The sequence below is a fragment of the Ovis aries genome, chromosome 17 (genome assembly GCF_016772045.2).
Source record: "Ovis aries strain OAR_USU_Benz2616 breed Rambouillet chromosome 17, ARS-UI_Ramb_v3.0, whole genome shotgun sequence".
NCBI classification, from domain to species: domain Eukaryota; kingdom Metazoa; phylum Chordata; class Mammalia; order Artiodactyla; family Bovidae; genus Ovis; species Ovis aries.
The window spans coordinates 18,529,151-18,551,165 of record NC_056070.1 but is presented as its reverse complement, the minus strand read 5'-3'; the positions used below and the strand labels follow the sequence as shown (position 1 = coordinate 18,551,165).

The window sequence follows — 22,015 nt, the reverse complement described above, 5'->3', positions numbered from 1 at the left end:
CAGTCCAGGTTCGATACATGATACAGGATGCTTGGGGCTGGTGCACTGGGATGACCCAGAGGGATGGCACGGGGAGGGAGGAGGGAGCGGGGTTCAGGATGGGGAACACGTGGACACCCGTGGCGGATTCATGTTGATGTATGGCAAAACCAATACAATATTGTAAAGTTAAAATAAATTAATTAAAGAAATAAAATGTTAAAAAAAATAAAGCACAAGGTCCAGACTAGGGTTCCCGCCTGGATAACTCTAAGGACAGAGTAACTCTCTAGTCAGTCCTGGCAGGGATTTCCAGGATGCCATCCCTCCCTAGTCCTCTTCAGATCTTCACACTCTCTCTAAACTATCCTAGACACTGCCCTGGCTTCACTCAAGTCTCTCTTCCAGTCTAAACCATGTTATGGGCGCCAGTTTGTCTACTAGATATTTTCTTGCCTACACTTCCCTGCAAACTTAAACAGCAAGCATCTATTCCAGGATATCCCAAGGACTACATTAATTAATTCAACCAATCAATAAATATTAATTGAGCACCTTTTATGTACTAGTAGTTTCCAGTTAGAGTTACAGTGGTGAATAAAGCAAAAGTCCTGGACTTCCCTGGTAGCTGAGTGGTAAAGAATCCACCTGTCAATGCAGGAGACAAGGGTTCAATTCCTGATCCAGGAAGCTCCCACAAGCCACAGAGCTAAGTCTGTGCGCCGCAACTACTGAAGCTGTGCCCTAGAGCCCTGGGAGCCGCAACTACTGAGTTCACACGCTGCAACTACTGAGGCCCCCTAGAGCCTGCGCTTTGCAACAAGAGAAGCCACCACAGTGAGAAAGCCGCACAAAACTAAGAGGGCAGCCCCCACTCGCTGCAACTAGAGAAAAGCCTGTGCAGTAACGAAGACCCAGTACAATAAACAATAAATGTATATATTTTTTAAGCACAAGTCCTTATTCTTATGCATCTTAAATTCCAGTGTGGAGAGAAGAAAATAAGCAAAATATGTATTACACATGTGCAGATGGTGATAAAGGCTAAGGAGACAAATGAGCCAAAGGGAGAGAATATTCAGCAAGGAAGAGGGTTGCAATTTCAAACTGGGTGATCAAGGAAGAATTCACTGAAAAAGTGACACATGAGTGAAAACTCAGGAAGTAGGAATGAGCTGTGCCAATGACTGGCAGAACTCAGGGGAGCTCCCCAGTGAAAGGAAAGGAAAAATTCAAGATATTAAAGAGGGAATAAGCCTGAGTAGTTCAAATATCAGCAATAGAGCTGGAGTGAAGTGAGTAAAAGGAAGACAGAAGATGATGACAGAGAGGAAAGAGAAAGGGACGATGGGAAAAGGGAAACCCTCTCCGAGGATTTCGACTTTTATCCAGGGAGAAGGAGGATTTTATGCAGAGAGACGCCCTGATTATTAAAAGGATCACTCACCAGATGCTGGACTGAGAGCAGGCAGGAGGACAAGGCAGAAGCACACATCAGTGCGGAAGCTAATATCACAATCAGGTGGGAAGTGACAGTGACGAGGACCGAGCGGTAGTGAGTCAACAGTGAGCTTTCAGAAATTTTTGTAGATAAAAGAAGCAAAATTGGATAGCAAACTGGATATCGAGTGTGAATGAAAGAGAAGAGTCAAGAATGACTCCAGAGAAATCAATCAGAGCACTTGGACTAGCCATTAAGTGGGATGAATAAAAGTGAGAGAAACCCAATATGTCCCAAACTAAATTTTTCTCTGCTACCTCCCCCAAAGTATGACCTCTCCTACTGTGCTTAGCTCCGTAAACCACACTATTGCCTACACAAGTTGCCTAATAAACAGATGCTAAAGTCATCTGTGGCTTCTTTTTTGCATCATCATCATCATCCTCTTTCACTCTTGACTCTTCTCTATAATCTCATATGCTCTGCCCTAGCTGAGGTCCTTATCATCTTTTTGAAGTTGTAAGAGCCTCAGAATTTGCCTCTAATCTCCCCTCCTTTCCAGTCCATCTAACCACACCAGCAAGGTAACCCAAGATGGAATAATGTCAAGCCCCTCTCAAAATTCTTCCACAGTTCATCAACACCTACAAGATGAGGTTTTGATCTTTGCAAGCATACTAATTTAGTAACAAGCAAGAGGCCTAGATCTCTTTCTCAGAAGTTATGAAATGTTCATTCTGATATGCTCCGGTATGGAAGTCACAAACCTAATCCATGCTCCCTTGTCCAGCCTCCTCTTCCCTTTTTACTCCCTCCATTTTGTATAGTAATACCACAGTTGTTTACAGCTCTCTATTTCTTCTCTCAACATCCTTCCTCTGTTTGCCCATTTGGCCTATTCCTAGCTGTCTTAACAGGTCTCAGCTTTAAAGCACCCGCATCACCAAAGGGATTAATATTCTCTGTAATTCTCTTCCCCCAATCCACATTATATACCTTCCTCACAAAAACATCAGGAAAATAACAGTTTCCAGCAGATCATCCACCACCTCCGATGAACCGTATCAAGCCCAACACTTAACGCCCTTCTTCAGAGCTCCTTGCTTCTCTTTCCCATCTTAACATTATCTTCTTACTACTTTCTCAAAGCACCAAGTTTAAACACCTGTGTATTCAGGTTTTAAAAATCTGTGATTTATACCAACTAAACCAGGGGTTTCATGCAGCAGATACACAGAAAAGATGTGGTGAATACAATGATAAACAAACATGTCCCAATAAGACAAATATCTTCACTGTTCACTACACAGACCAAGCTCATTCCCGTCCCTATCCTTTTGCTGGTTCCCTTCTCTCACAAGGAATGCCCTCTTCTCTGGTTATTCAAACTCTACCTGTCCCCCAAGGACAACGTTTCCCCTATAATAACATCACCTCTTTCTTCTCTCTACTATACCAGTTCTCTCAGCAACATTTATTAAGCACTTAACCACATACCAAATACAGCACTATGCTGAGAACACAAAAATATAAAGCTAGGACTCCTTAGAGCATGGTAAGGCGAAAAACTTAAGAGCAATTACATTAACGTAAATGTAAGGAAACTACAAAGTACAGTGCAAACATTTAAAAAAGGAACACCCAATCAGCCCTGGGGGGTGGGAAGATTCAAGAGAGAATTCATTAGAGAGTCCCCATTTGGCTTGGGAAGGGGTGGAAGTTGGCATAACAATAAGAGAAACATCTTTGAATAATGAATACTAACTGAACTCTCTGGATTAAAAAAACTCTGAGAAATGATAGCAAACCTAAATATCACTCAGAAAAAATTCACCTCAGACTATAATTGAATTGCTTAGAATACAGATCACATTCTCCCCCAAAACAGTTTATGTGTATGATTTTATTTATATAAAATACAAAAACATGGAAATAGGATACTATATCACCAAAGACTACTAAAAGAGAGAATTTTTTTATCAACAACCTCAGATATGAATCTGCTTGCAATGTGGGAGACCTGGGTTCGATCCCTAGGTTGGGAAGACACCCTGGAGAAGGGAAAGGCTACCCACTCCAGTATTCTGGCCTGGAGAATTCCATGGACTGTGTAGTCAATGGGGTCGCAAAGAGTCGGACTTGACTGAGTGACTTTCACTTTCATTTTTTCAGATATGCAGATGATACCACTCTAATGGCAGAAAGCAAAAAGGAACTAAAGAGCTTCTTGATGAGGGTGAAAGAGAATGAAAAAGCTGGCTTAAAACTCAACATTCAAAAAACTAAGATCATGGCATCTGGTCCTATCACTTCATGGCAAATAGACGGCGAAAATATGGAAAGAGTGACAGACTATCTTTCTTGGCTCCAAATCACTGCAGACAGTAACTGCTTTCATGAAATTAAAAGCTTAGTCCTTGGAAGAAAAGCTGACATTATCTAGAGAGTATATTAAAAAGCAGAGACATTAGTTTGCCAACAAGGGTCCGTATAGTCAAAGCTATGGTTTTTCCAGCAGTCATGTATGGATGTGAGAGCTGGACCATATAAAGAAGGCTAAGCATCAAAGAACTGATGCTTTCAAACTGTGGTGCTGATGAAGACTCTTGAAAGTCCCTTGGACAGCAAGGAGATCACACCAGTCAATCCTAAAGGAAATCAACCCTGAATATTCACTGAAAGGACTGATACTGAAGCTGAAGCTCCAATAATTTGGCTACCAGATGCAAAAAGCTGACTCAATGGAAAAGACCCTGATGCTGGGAAAAACTGAGGGCAAGAGGAGAAGGGGGCGACAGAGGATGAGATGGTTGAATGGCATCACCAACTCGATGGACATGAGTTTGAGCAAACTTCGGAGATAGTGAAGGACAGGGAAGCCTGGCATGCTGCAGTCCATGGGGTCGCAAAGAGTCGACTTAATGACTGAACAACAATAAAATAAGAAAATTAAGGACCAAAAAACAAAGAGAGAAATATGAAAAACACACAATTCACAAAACCAAATATAAAAACAGCCCTTAATCATAAGAAAAGGTGGGAGGGGGGTTCAGGATTGAGAACACGTGTATACTCCTGGCGGATTCATGTTGATGTATGGCAAAACCAATACAATACTGTAAAGTTAAAAAAAATTAAATAAATAAATAAACATAAGAAAAGATGTTCAAATTCACTCAGAAAAATGCAAATTTTTTAAAAATTGAAAACCATTTCTCTCATCTGTCAGATTGGCAAAAATTTAAAGTGTAACGATAATCTGTTGGTAAAACTGTGCTACACACTGTAAATGCATGGGAATGCAAATTGGCACACTTTGGGAGGGAAATTTGGCAATACCTAACAAAACTACATATGTACTTACCTTTTGAAAAAGTTTTATTGAGATACAACTCACATATCATGGGCTTTCTAATGGCTCAGAGGGTAAAGAATCTGCCTGTAATGCAGGAGACTCAGGTTCGATCCCTGAGTCGGGAAGATCTCCTAGAAAAGGGAATGGCTATCCACTCCAGTATTCTTGCCTGGAGAATTCCATGGACAGAGGAGCCTGATGGGCTACAGTCCATGGGGCTGCAAGAGCAAGATGCGACTGAGTGACTAACACTAACACCTACATACCATACAGTTCACCAACTTACAACATATAACTCCAAAGTTTATAGTGCATTAATGAAGTGGTGCAATAATTACCACAATCTAATTTTAGAACATCTTTAGCATTCCCTCTCAAAAAAACCTCATGTCTATTAGCAGTCCCTCCCCATCCTTCCCCAACCCCTAATCCTTGGCAAGACTAACCTACTTTTATCTCTAGAGATTTGCTTTTTCTGGCCACTTCATATAAATAGAATTTTAAATATGTGAACTTTTGTGACTGACTTTTTCAGTTACTATATTTTCAGTATTCATCTATTTGTAACATGTATTACTATTTCAATTCTTTTATTGCTGAATAAGATTCCATTGCAGAGATGTATCACATTTTCTATATCCATTCATCAACTGGTACAAAATTGTTTCTACTTTTTAACTATTACGCTGCTATAAAAATTCATGTACAAGTTTTTGTGTAGACATGTTTTCTTTTCTCTTGGTATATACCCAGGAGTGGAACTGTTGGAACACATAGTAACTTTATGCTTAACATTTTGAGAAAATGCCAAATGACATCATTTCACATTCTCATCAGTATGTATGAAGGTTCTAATTTCTCCACATCCCCATCAACACACGTTGCAGGTAATCTGTTATGCAGTAATAATTAATACATCATCTTGGTAGATACAATAAACATCACTTGATAAAATTTTTTAATCAAAAGAAAAAAGCTGCCAAGACACAATGGCAAAATATTTAAAACTTTCCCCCAATATTGGGAACAGAACAAACATACCTACAATTGCCACTTCAATTCAAAACCACACTAGCAATCCTGACCAGAAGAGTTTGATAAGGAAAAATTAAAAGGCATAAGAAATGGAAAGGAGAAAATGAAGCTATCATTGTTTATAAACAATAAAACTCTCTACATACTGTAGAAAATCCAAAAGAACCTTTGGATATTAGAAGAGGGTTTGCAATTTGTGTGGATACAGATCAATATATAAAAATCAAGTGTCTTTTCTATAAACCAGCAACAAACAGCAAATGTAATTTTTAAAAAGGATATAATTTACAATAACTACAAAAATATAAGATACCTAAGACTTAGGAATTCACTGGCAGTTATGGAATTTCAGCAGTTAGGAATCAGCGCTTTCATTGCCACATCCTGGGTTCAATCTCTGGTCCAGCAACTAAAATCCCACCAGCTGCACAAAGATATCTAAGACTCAACCTAACAAAGACTTCTATGGAGAAAATAAATAAATCTATTGAAAGAGATTAAAGAAGTCTTGGGAATTCCCTGGCAGTCTTGGATAGGTAAGCTCAATATCTTAAAGATATCAATGCTCAACAAATTCATCTAATAAATTCAATATGTGAAAATCGCTCTGTCATGTCTGACTCTTTGCGACCCCATGGACTATATATATATATATAGTCCATGGAATTCTCCAGGCCAGAATACTGGAGTGTGTAGCTGTTCCCTTCTCCAGTGAATGTTCCCAACCCAGAGGTCAAACCCAGGTCTCCTGCATTATAGGCAGATTCTTTACCATCTGAGCTACCAGGAAAGCCCAAGAATACTGGAATGGGTAGTCTATTCCTTCCAGCGGGATCTTCCCCAACCCACGAATCAAACCAGGATCTCCTGCATTGCAGGCGGATTCTTTACCAGCTGAGCTACCAGGGAAGCCCAACAAATTCAATATATTTCCAGTCAAAAATCCCAAGAGGGTTTCACAAAAAACTTGCAAAGATAGTTAAGAGGGGGAAAGTATACACAAGAGAAACTGGCAAAAGTGAACAAAGCCCCTGGAAAAGAACTGTCCTACGGAGTCTAGTCTAGTAATCAGACAGTAAGTAGTGGTGTAGACATAACCAAATATAACAATGTAACAGAATATAGAGGTCAGAAAAAGACACATGCATATTGGAAACAATTACAAAGAGGCAGTGTTAAAATCAATGGGGAAAGAAAAAAGACTATTAAATGACGCTGGGGCAAGTGATTATCCATACAAGACAAAAATTAAATTACCACCTCTCACCACTCACGAAATAAATTACAAGTATACTAAAGACCTAAATATATAATTTTTTTTCAAATTAGAAGGAAATAGAGAATATCTTTATGAATTCACATTTAAGGAAAAATTACTAAATACATGGAAAGCAAGAAACAAAGAATTACTAAACATGACTACACAAATTTTTTTTTTAAATTCTTAATCGAATCCAAAAACAAAACTGAAAGACAAGAGACTAGGTAAAGCAATTCCCCTCCCTCCAAAATGGGGGGAAAGGAGAATTCCTACTAATTAATAAGAAATATACACAACCAAAATCTATTAAAGATTTTTAAATATATTAAGGCACACACAGATAAATGTTATGTAAATTCTTGTCAAAGTTCTAATTCTCAGGAATTCTCTGGCAGTCCCAGTGGTTAGGATCTGGCATTCACTGCTGGGGCTCAAATTCAATTTCTGGTCAGGGAACTAAGATCCCTCCTGCAAGGTTCGATCTCTGGGTTGGGAACATTCCTTGGAGAAGGGAACAGCTACCCACACCAGTGTGACCAAAAAGAAAAAAAAAAAGTTCTAGTTCTCATCTGAATGATGGACTCATGTGTGATCACAATAAACAACGACTGGGTAAATGATTCCATGTTATGAATCATGGATAATTTATCTAATTGTGGACAAACTGATGAAGCACAAGCTGGAATCAAGATTGCGGGAGAAATATCAATAATCTCAGATATGCAGATGACACCACTGAAGAGCCTCTTGATGAAAGTGAAAGAAGAAAATGAAAAAGCTGGCTTAAAACTCAGCATTCAAAAAACTAAGATCATGGAATCTGGTCCCATTACTTCATGGCAAATAGATGGGGAAACAATGGAAACAGTGACAGACTTTATTTTCTTGGGCTCCAAAATCACTCCAGATGGTGACTGCAATCATGAAATTAAAAGATGCTTGCTCCTTGGAAGAAAAGCTATGACCAACCTAGACAGCTCATTAAAAAGCAGAGACATTACTTTGCCAATAAAGGTCCATCTAAGCTGTGGTTTTTCCAGTAGTCATGTATGGATGTGAGAGCTGGACTATAAAGTTAGTTGAGCACCGAAGAACTGATGGTTTGGACCGCAGTGTTGGAGAAGACTCTTCAGAGTCCCTTGGACTGCAAGGAGATCAAAGCAGTCAATCATAAAGGAAATCAGTCCTGAATATTCATTAGAAGGACTGATGCTGAAGCTAAAGCTCCAACATTTGGCCGCCTGATGCAAAGAACTGACTCATTTGAAAAGGCCCTGATGCTGGGAAAGATTGAAGCAGAAGGGGACGACAGAGCATGAGATGGCTGGATGCCATCACTGACTCAATGGACATGAGTTTGAGTAAGTTCCAGGAGTTGCTGATGGACAGGGAGGCCTGGCGTGCTGCAGTCCATGGGGTTGCAGAGTCGGACACAACTGAGCAAACAAACTGAATTTTGTATAACTGAGGTTTGTCAAAGGAGAGGTTTAAAACTGATTTTATTAGTTTCCCATCTACAGTGTAGGAGGAGAAGGGAGTGAGAAAGGATAAGATGGTTGGATGGCATCAGTGACTCAATGGATATGAGTCTGAGCAAACTCCAGGAGATGGTGAAGGACAGGGAAGGCTGGCATGCTGCAGTTCAGCATGCGGCACAGAGTCAGACACGACTGAGTAACTGACAATAATGACAACATCTAAAATGTGAAGTCAAAAATAAATAAATAAATAAAATGTGAAGTCCATTCACATGAACTGATTCCTTTTAAATATGTTGGGTAAACTAAATAACATTTATTAATACTAAACCATTGACAAACTTCTTTTTCCAATTTTCAAACAGGCTGTGTCACTTTTTTCTGATTTAGTTGCTTCTTAAAGCAATCCCTAATTTGTAACAAAGTTGTAGCAGCAGAGTATCACAGTTATCTTACTTGCTAGTGCAGCAACTATATCTAAACAGCCTAACAGGTCAGTAAGAGGAAGGGCAATTTCATCTATATGACACTCAAGAAAAGGTCCTAGAGGAACAGGAAACAGATCAGTGGGAAGGAGTTGATCTTAAAGGGCACAACGAACTTTTGGGGGTGATAGCACTGTTCACACATCTTTACTGAGGTGGTGACTACATAATGATACAAATATCTGTCAAAACCATGGAAATATAAGGATGAATTTCACTACATGTAATTAAATGTTAGTAAACTAGACTTTAAAAGGAGAGGACAATGCTATAAATTTGAATTTAACCCATTAAAGAGACATTCTTATACAGTATTAACATTATCATCATCATAAAAAAAACTGCAGCTTGATAATCTAAACTTATGTACAGTTTAACTCACAACTAGTTCCCCCCCAAAAAACCCTTAACTGTTCTTTGCCATTTTATTGGTAAAATTAATTCTTTTAAATTTGGAACTCAATTCCTAAAATAGTTTTGATTCATATTTCATTGTTCTATTTTTTTAATTATCTACCAAGTCTGACGGAAATTATATATGTAGTTTATCATGCTAATATAATGACAGGCTCAGCAGTATCAATATGTTTTTTTTTATTTCTTTGTTACTAAATCACACATTTTTATGCATTGTCTTTCATTCTTATAATAACTATATGAAATAGGAATAATTATCCCCATATTAATGATGACTATTTTAACAGAATTCTTTATGTTTAAGAGCATGTGCAACTTAAGAGCCTGTTGGCCACTGTATTCCCAGAATACAGTAGGTACTCAACAAGAATTTGTACTATTGGCCTCACCTCTATATGACCTTGGACAGTTATTTCTCTCTTTAAATTTCAATATTCTCATCCATAAAAAGATGGTGAAACAATTCTAGGAAGTCAGTGTGTTCAGTTCTTTTAAGCCTTTATATAAAGTACCTGGCACACTATGAATACTGAATGAATGTGACCTTATTATTATCTCTTTGACAGCATTAATCAGAGTTGTATCATACTGCCAAAGCTTCATATTAAGAATAAAGCAGTAACAGAATAGATGATTATACCTAAAACCTAACTGCTCCTCATACAAAACTGAGATGTTCAATGTTATTTGTTAAAACAAAAATCAGTACAACATTTTAAAGGGATAAAAAGTAAACTAATGAATCTTTTAAGGAAAGAAGAATCCCCTTCTGCAAATGGAACTAAGTGTAAGAAGTATATAGTTTACAAATATTTGGGCCCATAAGTCAGGGTTGGAAATTATCTGGGCAGCAAGAGGTCATTGTCATGGGACTTACTTTAGGGCAAGGTGCGTCATCTAGATATTATAAATTGGATGTCAGAAATTCACAAGATAAAAGAAACTATTAAATTACTGAAAGAGATCTTAGAGCTCATTTTATAGAAGAAGAAATAGATTGAAGAGGCTAACTGGAAAATCAAGTAAGATAACTTGGCAAGCATAAAAACAATTCTGCATTTCAAGAGTCCTGTACCATGGATAACAATATCTTAAAACCCATGTTTACTCATGGCCCTGAGTTTTCACACACAGAAAAAGACACAGAATCACACACAGATAAGAAGTGAACTTAGGTAATTTGTGACATCATCCAAGTTCTGTTTAAGGTATTTTGATGCTTTTCTTGCATGTTTCGGTTGGTTTCTTCATCAACCAAAGAACTACAACGGCCAGGTTTCTGGGCGTAATCTAACAAATGTTGGTTTGTTCAATTTATTTTAGGATGGTGAAAATCTAGGAAAGAATTATCATCTAAAAATACTCCAAATAATCAAACATTAGAGTTATTTAAAGAACTGATGAGCAAAGAAACAGCAAGATAAAATCAACCTGACTTGGCTGCCCACAGTTACCGCTGGAGCTAAAATTGATACTGCTGCCTAGCTATACTCCTTTAATATTTTTTCCTCCTAATCTCTATTACCATTTCACACATGCTTAAATTCCAGGACAATAATAAGGAAATAAGCATAATAAGGGAGGAAGTGATCACATAAAGCACATCTTAGAATCCAACCTATCTTGAGGATGCAGATAAGCAACGAAGGTCTGATTTTTTTTCCTGCTGCACCAAGAGGTATGCATGGAACCTGAGCCCCCAGCAGTAGAAGGGTGGAGCCTTAAGTACTGGACTGCTAGGGAAGTCCCCAAAGCTTTGATCATTAATCAGTAACCCTAAACTTAAATGAATATTCATTTCTATTCTTACTTCACAAACTATCCGTAAGAAATACTATAATGGTGGAAATAAATGTTCAGCCACATATAGTCTATGAATAAGGATATTTCCAAATCAAGCAAGAACCAGATAAAAGAATATATATTTGGATATTTGGTTAGGGAAAGGGTAACAATCAAAAGTCACTGGCTTGGGACTTCCCTGGCGGTCCAGTGGCTAAGACTCCGTGCTCCCAAACCAGGGGCTAGGGTTGGATCCCTGGTCAGGAAACAAGATCCCACCCATGTGCTGCATCTAAGACCTGGCACAGCAAAATTTAAGAAAAAAAGGTCACTGGCTTATCCCATGACCACTGGGCAGATGTTTAAAAAGTCTTAAGCCTGGTCACTCTAGCTCTTGCACATCCAAAAGGAGATACTTAAAAGACTTGTTTCAACTGGATTAAGGTAGTCAAGCAACTGCTTTATGGGAAGCTGAAGCTAGCGGTGATCTGAATGTACGGCAGATTCCCAGTCATGAAGAAACCTCAAATCTACTTATGCTCTATTCAGCAAAGCAAACTGGGAAGGAGAGACCCTAGTACAGATCATTCTAAAGCCTTTGCCAACTTCTTCACTTTTGTGATTTAAAAGAAAGCAAAGAACTGCTCTTTACAACAACCTTTTTAATATTCTGATTCAACAGGATATGAATTCATTACTGTGAATTTATCCTAAAAGAAAGTCAATAACCAGCCTAGCTTAAGAGTATTTTTTCTTCTTCCAAACAACGAAGGGATAATAGTAGTTAACATTTATAGAGCGCTTACTCCATGCCAGCATTATTCTAAACTTGCTATATGTATTCATCCAGTAAATCTACACAATCCTACAAAACAAATATAATTCCCCATTTTACATCTGGGGAAACTAAAGCACCAGGAGTTTGTTTTTTTTCTAAAGGAACTTATTCAAGGTCAAACAACAAACAAATGGAGAGTCAGAATTTCAACCTAAGCAGTCTGGATCCAGAGTCTATGCTCTTTAAGTTTTTCTGCCTCATGATTATACAACTGTTTTTAACATTAAAACTGTGAAAGAATCACACAGAACCTCTCCCACCCCACCCTGGGAGATTTCTCTACCTACTTACTTATTGGCCCATAACATAGGCTAATCAGAAAGGTTCAAATATGCTAAATGGGAATTATATATATCATATCTATATAAGCATATATGTTTCTCCCTTTTCCCCCAAAAAAAGGGGGAGTGGTACAAGGAGGGAATTAATTACTTAACTCACAAATTTTCTCACATTAGTTCTGCAGGCCTCAGGGAGAAACTGACAGCATGAGAAGCTCTTCTTCGCTCTCTCTAGGGTTGAGCTTTCTGTTTTTTCTTTTAGAAAGAAGCGATGGCCTGCAACTCTGTATTAGTAACAAACAAAGCTTTTCAGGCATAGGCTTTCTATCTTAATTAAGACATGGGTATGTATTATACCTGGAACCAGAATATAAACTTTCTCATAGTATTAAATAAAAAGGGCCCTGCAGAAGTATCTAGGGAGAAAAGTGCACCCAGTCTCTCACTTTGAGGCCTGAACTACTTATGAACAAATGTGTGCTTATTTTAACTTGAAGGGCTAAATATCATCTTCTCCATTGCACCTGGAATTCTAATTTCTAGGCAAGAATCTTTGCCACTGCTACAACTGTACTACAAATTCAAAGCTTTACAGATATTGATTTTTTTGTTGTATTTTCCAGCTAATTTCAAGGAAGAAACAGGGGAAAAGCTACTTTCCCTTCTATCCTTTATAAAGCTAAAATCATTTATAGAAAACCCGTCAGAAATTTACTCACACTCAGAAGTTGCTAAAAAGAATAAAACCATATCAGTTCAGTTCAGTTGCTCAGTTGTGTCCAACTCTTTGCAACCCATGCCAGGCTTCCCTGTCCATCACCAACTCCCGGAACTGGCTCAAACTCAAGTCCATCGAGTCAGTGATGACATCTAACCATCTCATCATCTGTCATCCCCTTCTCCTCCTGCCTTCAATCTTTCCTAGCACCAGGGTCTTTTCTAATGAGTCGGCTCTTTGCATCAGTTGGCTTCAGGCTTTAGCCTGTAAATTAACTCCTGAGTTAAAAATGTAAGTCACTGAAATATTTTTCCACTGTTTTCCCTCCACACTTGGAAAAAAATCTAAACTCTAACATGGTCTTTATAAAGATAACCCAGCGGAAGCCCACCCCACCTCTCTGATCTCATTCATCCCTTAATTTCTCTTTCACTGGCTTGCTGAACTCCAGCCACACTCGCCCTGCTCTTGTAACACTCCAAGCTTATTCTGCACCTCCTATTCTCTAGGCTACAAAACTCTTCCAGATCATGAACAGACTGAATCCTCCTCACCCATCATGCAGATCTCACTTCAAATACCACCTCTTCTGAGAGACATTTTCTTCACGGCTCCCCTCCCACCAAAATTATATCACATTTCCATGTCGCTGCCTCATCATTCTCTATTTGAGATCACATTACCCTATTTTGGGCTTCCCTTGTGGCTCAGTTGGTAAAGAATTTGCCTGCAATGAGGGAGACCTGGGTTCACTCCATGGGTTGGGAAGATCCCCTGGAGAAGGGAAAGGTTACCCACTCCAGTATTCTGGCCTGGAGAATTCCATGGACCACATAGTCCGTGGGGTAGCAAAGAGTCAGACACAACTTAGCGACTTTCACTTTACCCTATTTTATTTGTTCACTGTATTTATCATTCTCTAAAATTATCTTGTTAATATGTTTAACCTATGTCTCCTCTAACAGAATATAAAGTTCCATGAAAACAAGTACTACATTTATCTTATTTACTATAATCTCTCAAGGAACTAAAATGAATAAATACTATACTACTAAATGTGCAGGCTCATATAAAGATTTTTATATTTTATAACCATTCTAACACATTATATTGCTCTCTTAGGCTTCTTCTGCTTTTTTCTACGCATTAGCACCGACTGTGAGAGAATTAAGCAGCAAGAAATACAAATAAACATGTAGAATTTATATTATATAAGCAGTTCAGAGAATGAACTAAGGTTTCAGAATTAATAACATGTCTTTCAAACTGTACACTGATCCTACTTATCAGTAAACAATAGCACTGTAAGTAAATTGTTAATTATGTTTAAAAAGAAACTATCAGATGAAATTTAGCATTTATGAGTAATATACTTTTATGTATATCATGAAATACAGATTAAAATATTGAATATAATTTAGAAATAAACTTCATTTTAGTATTTAACACAGCTGAGCTATCATCTTCTACCTAAAATTTAATTTCATCTCCAAACAAAAAAACCATGTTTAAAAAAATTAAAGGAAAGTATGACAACTATAACTCATAAAATAGGCAATCTCAATAAACATACAGATATTATTTTTTTTAAAAAGAATAAATGGAAATCCTGGAGTTACAAAGTGTTAATAATTCTAGAGTGGAAAAATATTAAGAACCAAAATTTGGGGAAATTCCCTAGATATCCAGCAGTTAGGACACAAAGCTTTCACTGCCAAGGGCTCTGGTAGGGGGAACTAAGATCCCAAAAGCCACTTGGTGCAGGGGGAAAAAAAGAGAAAGAACCAAAATTTTAAATTCACTAGCCGAGTTCAAAAGTGGATTGGAGATGACAGAAGAAACAGCCAATGTACTTGAAGCTATATCAATGAGTGTTAAAGTTGCTCAGTGGTGACCGACTCTTTGCGATCCTATGGACTGTAGCCATGTACTAAGTTCCTCGGCCGACAGGGATTCTCCAGGCAAGAATACTGGAGTGGGTTGCCATGCCCTCCTCCAGGGGATATTCCCAACCCAGGGATCAAACCCAGGTCTCCCGCCTTGCAGGCGGATTCTTTACAATCTGAGCCACCAAGGAAGCGCACCAATTATGAAGAAGAGAAAATAATTTTTAAAATCTTCAAATGAACAGATCCTCAGAGATTTAAGAATACCATGAAGCATGCCAACATACATGTAATGAGAGTCCTAGGAAAAAAGGAGACAGAAGAAAGAATAGAAAAAGTATGTGAAGAAATTATAGATAAAACTTACCGAATGTTTTAAAAATGTTAACCACCACATTTAAGTTTTCTGAATCCAAATACACAAAGAGATCCACACCCAGACATATCACTGTAAAACCTCTAAGAACAGAAAATCTTGAAAGCACAAAAAAGAAAAACTACTCATCAGAAACAATGGAGGCCAGAAAGCAGAAGATGACATATTCAAGATGCTAAAAGGAAAAAAAAATGCAGCAAAGAATTCTATATCCAGGAAAAGTACTCTTCAAAAATAAAGGCAAAATAAAAATAAGCCCAAGAAACAAAGACTAAGATAATTCATTAGTAACAAACTTTCCTTCCAAGAAATCCAAAAGGAAGTCCATGAGATTGAAAGGAAATAATCAGCCCATAAATCAATACATAAAAAGAAATAAAGAACACATAAACAGTAAATATGTGGTATTTTAAAAAACTGTTTAAATGTTTTCTTCTCTTAACTATTTTTAAAAACATGCAATTACATTAAAATATTGTAAAATTGTATTGTTGGGCTCCTAAAACATAAAAATTTAATATGTATGACAATATTGACAGGACAGGAAAAAAAATAGAGCAAAGTTTTTGTATTTTACTATAATTAAATCAGTCAATTCTGAAGCAAACTGATAAATTAAGATACACACTGTAATCCCTAAAGCAACCTACGAAAATAACTTTTAAAAATCCAGTTAAAAAACTAACAAAGGAATTAAAATGATAGCCTGGAAGATAACTATTAACTCCAGAATAGGCAGTAGAGGCCAAAGAAAGAAATAAGAAAGAAATGAGACATATGGAAAATAACTAGCAAAACCTGACTCTCAATGATAACATTAAATGTGAAAAGATTATGAATTCTCCAATCAAAAGGCAGAAGTGGTCACATTAACTTTTTTAAATAAGCATTTTAACTATATGCTGTTTGTAAGATACACTTTAGATTCAAAACAAAAGTAAAAAGACAGAAAAAGCTGTACAGTGCAAACAGTAAACATAAGAGAGTTGGAGCAGCCACACTAACACCAGATAAAAGACTCCTATAAAATGTATGTATGTGTATTATTATATCCATATATCATATCTAACACCAGTTCCAAAAATATGAAGCAAAAATTAACATAACTGAAAGGAAAAAAAGACACTTCAATAATAATAGATTTTAATATCTCACTCTCAATAATTAACAGAAAAGCTAGACAGAAAGTCACAACAGAAAACCAACTTGACCTGATACCTATAAAACATTCCACCCAACAATAGCAGAATACCTTTCTAGTGCATATAGAACATTATTCAGAATAGAATACCTACTAGGTCATAAAGATGTTTAATAAATGTAAAATGAGAAAAAATACAAAGGATGTTCTCTTACTACAGGGGAATTAAACTAGAAATTAACAATAATGAAATTTAGGGAATCCCCAAATAACTGAAAATTAAATAATACATTTCTAAATAACCATGGCTCAAAGAAGATATCACAAAAGAAATGAGAAAGTATGAATTAAAATTTTAAAAAGCAGAACATCTAAAAACATATGGTTGCTAAGAGTGTTTGGAAGGAAATGTATAGTTTTATATGCCTGTATCAGAAAAGGAGATCTCAGATCAATAACCTAAGCTTCTACCTTAGGAAACTAGAAAAAGAAAAGCAAATTAAATATAAAGCAAATAGAAGGGATGAAATTATAAAGATTAAAATGGAAATCAGTGAAGTAGAAACAGAAAAACGTTTTTCCTTTGAAAACGAAACTGACAAATCTTCTCCTAAAATGACTAAGTAAAAAAGAAAGTAGAAACATGCTACTAAAATTAGAAATGAAACAAAGACATCACTCCCATGCTTGCAAAATTAAAAGCATATATAGGACTATTACAAAGTACATGCCAAAAATATTAAATAGCTTAGATGAAATAGACACATCCCTAGAAACACAATTACCAAAACTAGCAACACAAAACTTACCAAAAAAATCTGAATAGGTCCAGTGAAGAAACTGAATTAGTAGTTTAAGAATTTTCCAAAAAGAAAAATCTAGGCCCAGAATATTTCACTGATGAATTCTATGAATATATTTAAGGAGGTAATACCACCAATCCTTCACAAACTCAAAGGAAACAGAAGAGGGAACAATTCTCAATTTATTCTGGGACTAAAATGTATTATTACATTACAAAATCCAAAGAGATCACAAGAAAACTTCAGACCAGTATCTTCTGTAAGTACAGACACAAAAACGTTCAATAAACATTAGCAAAGTAAATCCAGCAGCATATAATAAGAATTATATACCAGGATCAAGTGGGATTTACCTCAGGAATACAAGGCTGGTTTAACTGTTAAAAATCAATTAATATAAAACTCTATATTAATAGAATAAAGGACAGAAACCACATGATAATCTCAGACATTAAAGTGACCAACCGTTCTGTTTTGTCTGAGACTAAGAGTTTCCCAAGAAGCAGGAGTTCCAGTACTAAAACCAGGATCACCTTGAGCAACTACAACAGTTTGTCATGTTAAGAGATGCAGAAAACACATTTGCTAAACTTCAGTAAAATTTGATAAAAAAAAAAAATTCTGAATAAAACAGAATTAAAAAGGAACCCTCTATCAAACAGAGAAATCTGTTATACAACATTTCGTCACAGTTAGCAACAGTGTACTGTATTCTTAAAAAATAAAGAAAGGATTCCCTGGTGGCTCAGTGTTCAAGAATCCACCTGCCAATGCAGAAGACACCCTGGTCAGGGAACACCAGATCCCTGGTCCAGGAAGATGCCACATGCTGCGGATCAACTAAGTCCATGGGCCACAACTACTGAGCCAGTGCTATAGAGCCGAGGAACCAAAACTACAAAAGCCCATGCTTCCTACAGCTTGTGCCTAAGCAACGAGAGAGGCCACGGCAGTGGGAAGTCCGAGCACTGTAACGAGAGTAGGCCCCACTCGCTTCAACTGGAGAAAAGTCCAAGCAAGAACAAAAATCCAGCATAGCCAAAATTAAATATAAATTTTGTTAAATCAAGAGAATAGATCTCATTTTAAGTGTTCTTACAATAATTTTTTTAAGTAAAACATTTGTACACTGAAGATTTTAAAACATCACTTAGAAAAATTAAAGATCAATAAATAAAAAGAAAATTTCATGTTCCTGTATTTAAAAACTGAATATTATAAGGCAGCAATTCATCCCAATCTGATCTACAGATTCAATGCATTCCCCATCAAAATTCCAAAACACTTTTTGCAGACAATGACAAGTCAATTTTTCAAATTTTACATGTAACCCAGAATAGCCACAATTTTTTTAAAATAACAGAATTTAAGGATTTACACTACTTGGTTTCATAAACTACCATAATGCACAGCAAAAGAGACAGAGTGGTACTAGCACAAGGACAGACATACAGATAAACAGAACTGCAAGTCCAGAATGAAATCTTTACATTTACAAGCAATGGAGAAATGACAATCTTTTCAATGAATGGTGTTAAGACAACCCATTATGTGCGTGCTAAGTCACTTCAGTCATGTCCACCTCTTTGTGACCCTATGGACCATAGCCCACCAGATTCCTCTGGTCCAAAGGATTCTCCAGGCAAGAATATTGGAGTGCATTGCCATTTCCTCCTCCAGGGGATCTTCCCATATACAACAGGTGAATTTAGACCCTTATTTCATACCATACTCAAAAATTAACTCAAAATAGATCATAAATCTAAGAGCAAAATCTATAAAATATCTAAAAGAAAACAAAAAAAGAAATCCTTAAGCTCTTGGATGAGGTAGAATCCTTAAAACAACAAAAGCATGATCTACAAAAGAAAAACTGGGAAATTAAAACTTTGGTGCTCCAAAAGACTCCAATTAAAAAACAGAGAAAGAGAGAATAGCCACAGACTAGGAGAAAATATTTGTAAATCATGTATCTAAGAAAGGACTTGCATCCAGAATGTTATTAAAAACTCTTTCAAGTCAAGAATAATACAACAATGGGCAAAAGATCTGAATGGCTTTTTCCACCTAAATGGATATATGAATACCATATGAAAAAATGCTTAACACCTCGCATCTTTAGGAAAAATGCCACTTAAAATCACAAAGAGTTAAACATTTCATAGTACAATGGCTATAACAAAAAGGACAATAACAAGTGTTGGCAAAGTTGTGAAAAAATTTTAACTCTTGTACACTGCTGATAGGAATATAAAATGTAAGGCCACTTTCAAAAACAGTTTGGCAGTTTCTCAAAAAGTTAGATGACCCAGAAATTCTATTCCTAGGCATCTATCCAAGAGAATGAAACCACACTAAAGACTTAAACTTTCAAGCTTCATAATTTTTAACAGTCAAAACCTGGAAACAATCCAAATGCCCATCAACTGGTCAACAGATAAACAAAATATGGTATATCCATACATCAAAATACTATTCAGCAATAAAAAGAAAACAAAATATTGATGCATGCTACAATATGGATGAATCCTCAAAACATGTTAAGAAGCCAGATGAAAAAGACTACATATTCTATGTTTCCATTTATATGAAATATCCAGAAAAGGAAAATCTATAGAAACAAAATACAAATCAGTAGTCAACTGGGGCCAGGAGTGAGAATAAGGGTTAACTGCAAAAAGACTAGAAACAAATTTTAGAAGTAATAAAATGTTCTAAAATTGGCTTGTGGTGATAATTTAACAACTCAATATATTTACTAACAAATTATTAAATTTTGCATCCAGAATTAATCTGGGGTATTAAATAACTCAAAAAACTAATTTTTAAAAAAAACTGTATATACTCAGGAGAAATGAAAACATATCCACACAAAAACTTGTACAAAAATGTGCACTGCAGCATTACTTGTAATAGCTAAAAAGTAGAAAATCTAATGTTCATCAACTAATCAACGGATAAATAATATGTGGTATATCCATCCATACAATGGAATATTACTCAGCAATAAAAATGAAATGAAATGACACATGCTACAACATAAATGAACTCTGAAAGCATTATGCTAAGTTAAAGAGAGCAGTTATGAAAGATTACACATTGTAAGATTCCATTTATACAATTTGTCCAGAATAGAGACAGAAAGTAATTAGTGCTTGCCTAAGACTGAGGGTTTTCGAGGAAAATGGAGAGTAACAGTTGATGGGTATGAGGTTCCTTTTTGGGGATAATGAAAATGTTTTAAAATTGATTATGGTGATAGTTTCACAACTCTGTGAATATATTAAAAACCACTGAACTGTACACTTTAAATTGGTGAATTGAATGGTAAGTTAATTATATCTCAATAAAGCTGTTATCATCATCAACGACAATAAACCTTGGTGTACAATCTGTGAGCAGGTAAAGCCATCAACACTGAAAGGGCCTACCACAGCCACAGTTTCAATCTAACTGCTCGGGATAGAAAAATCTCAAAGTTACAAATTCTTTCCAACCTACTGTGATTATTTTGTAAATGAGTATATATATGTCTGAAATGAAAAGTAATGATTTATCAAAGCAATTAGTTCAAGTCACTAAGTTTAAAAAAATACTGACATTAAATTGTCCAATTTCAAATGCCCAAGATATATGAATTTTCTACTTCATGTTTTTAGAAGGTATCTCAGTAATACTCATATAAACTCACTTTGTAAACTATTATATCATATTTAAACCTTACTCCTAAACCCCTTTAAATGTAATTAGCTTCCAGCCTTATATAAAGTCATTCTACCTTCTGAAGAAAAGAAGAAATTCTGAAACTCAAATATCCAATCCTATCTTGGTAAAGTAGACATTATTCTGTGCATGCTGACACTATTCTGTGACCACAGCACTAGACAAAGTGCATAATTTACTTCACGATACAGACTCACAGTTAAAAAGAAAGGCAAATCTGATTACTAAACACCAGATTACTCTTCTATCATCAGCGGATTAAAATTTAAACCATACAGTTGAAATAAATGTTGACGAACACAAGATAGGGGGTGAAATTCATAGTTGTACAATAAAGTGTTTGCCTCTTTCTTCTTTCATGAAGTACGATGAACTTAAAGCCTATTCTGCAGCGTAGCTAGCTCCTACAAAAAAAAGAGCCCAGGATGCTGGCACATGAGGAACGTTAGAAACTGTTCAATCTAGATTACTCTCGGGGTAATGGGGTATTTTCTCTGTCCTCTACTGACATGGAATAAAAATGCCCAAGTAGAGAGGGGACTCGGCTGCCAGCTCGCAAAGCTGCTCAGGCAGTCAGTTCCAGCCCTAGCCAAGCCTTCACCGTCCTCCTGCCGCGTCCCCCCACCCCACCCTCCAATACCCAGGAACATGGTCCCGGAGGGCCAGCTTCGCGAAGAGAGGCTCCATAAGGCGGTCACTGGACGCGCATGTTACAGAGCCCGTTTTTGTTTTGTTTAAAAAACAGATTCCTGTCAGAGCCCAGCCTCCCCACTCCCGCGGGAACAGGGGGAAGTGGCAGCAGGGGGCCGGTGTGGAGTGAGAATAAAAGAATGACCGCGTACAACCTGCCGTGCCAGCTAGCAGCAGAGAGCAGGAAAGGTAAGAGGCGACTAGGAGGCCCGACGGCGGAGGAAACTGCTCTCTAGCCGTCCACGCCACCCCACGCGGCCGCAGCCGCCCAGGTCCCGCCCCGGACTCGCCGCCCTGCCCCGGCGCCGGCCGCCGCCTCCCGCCTT

At 37.0% G+C, this 22,015-nt stretch overlaps 1 protein-coding gene across 17 annotated transcripts in view; it reads right to left on the bottom strand.

Moving 5' to 3' along the window:
• The window catches only part of ELF2 (E74 like ETS transcription factor 2), a 97,939-nt gene that overhangs the window by 75,213 nt on the left and 711 nt on the right, over nucleotides 1–22,015 (bottom strand). The window contains exon 1 of one of the 17 annotated variants that reach the window (XM_060400998.1): nucleotides 535–21,985. The exons of the other annotated variants lie outside the window; for them this stretch is intronic. The gene's annotated coding sequence lies outside the window, so the exon portion shown is untranslated. Of the gene's footprint in view, nucleotides 1–534; nucleotides 21,986–22,015 lie in introns of those variants that run through there. 17 annotated transcript variants of the gene reach the window in all.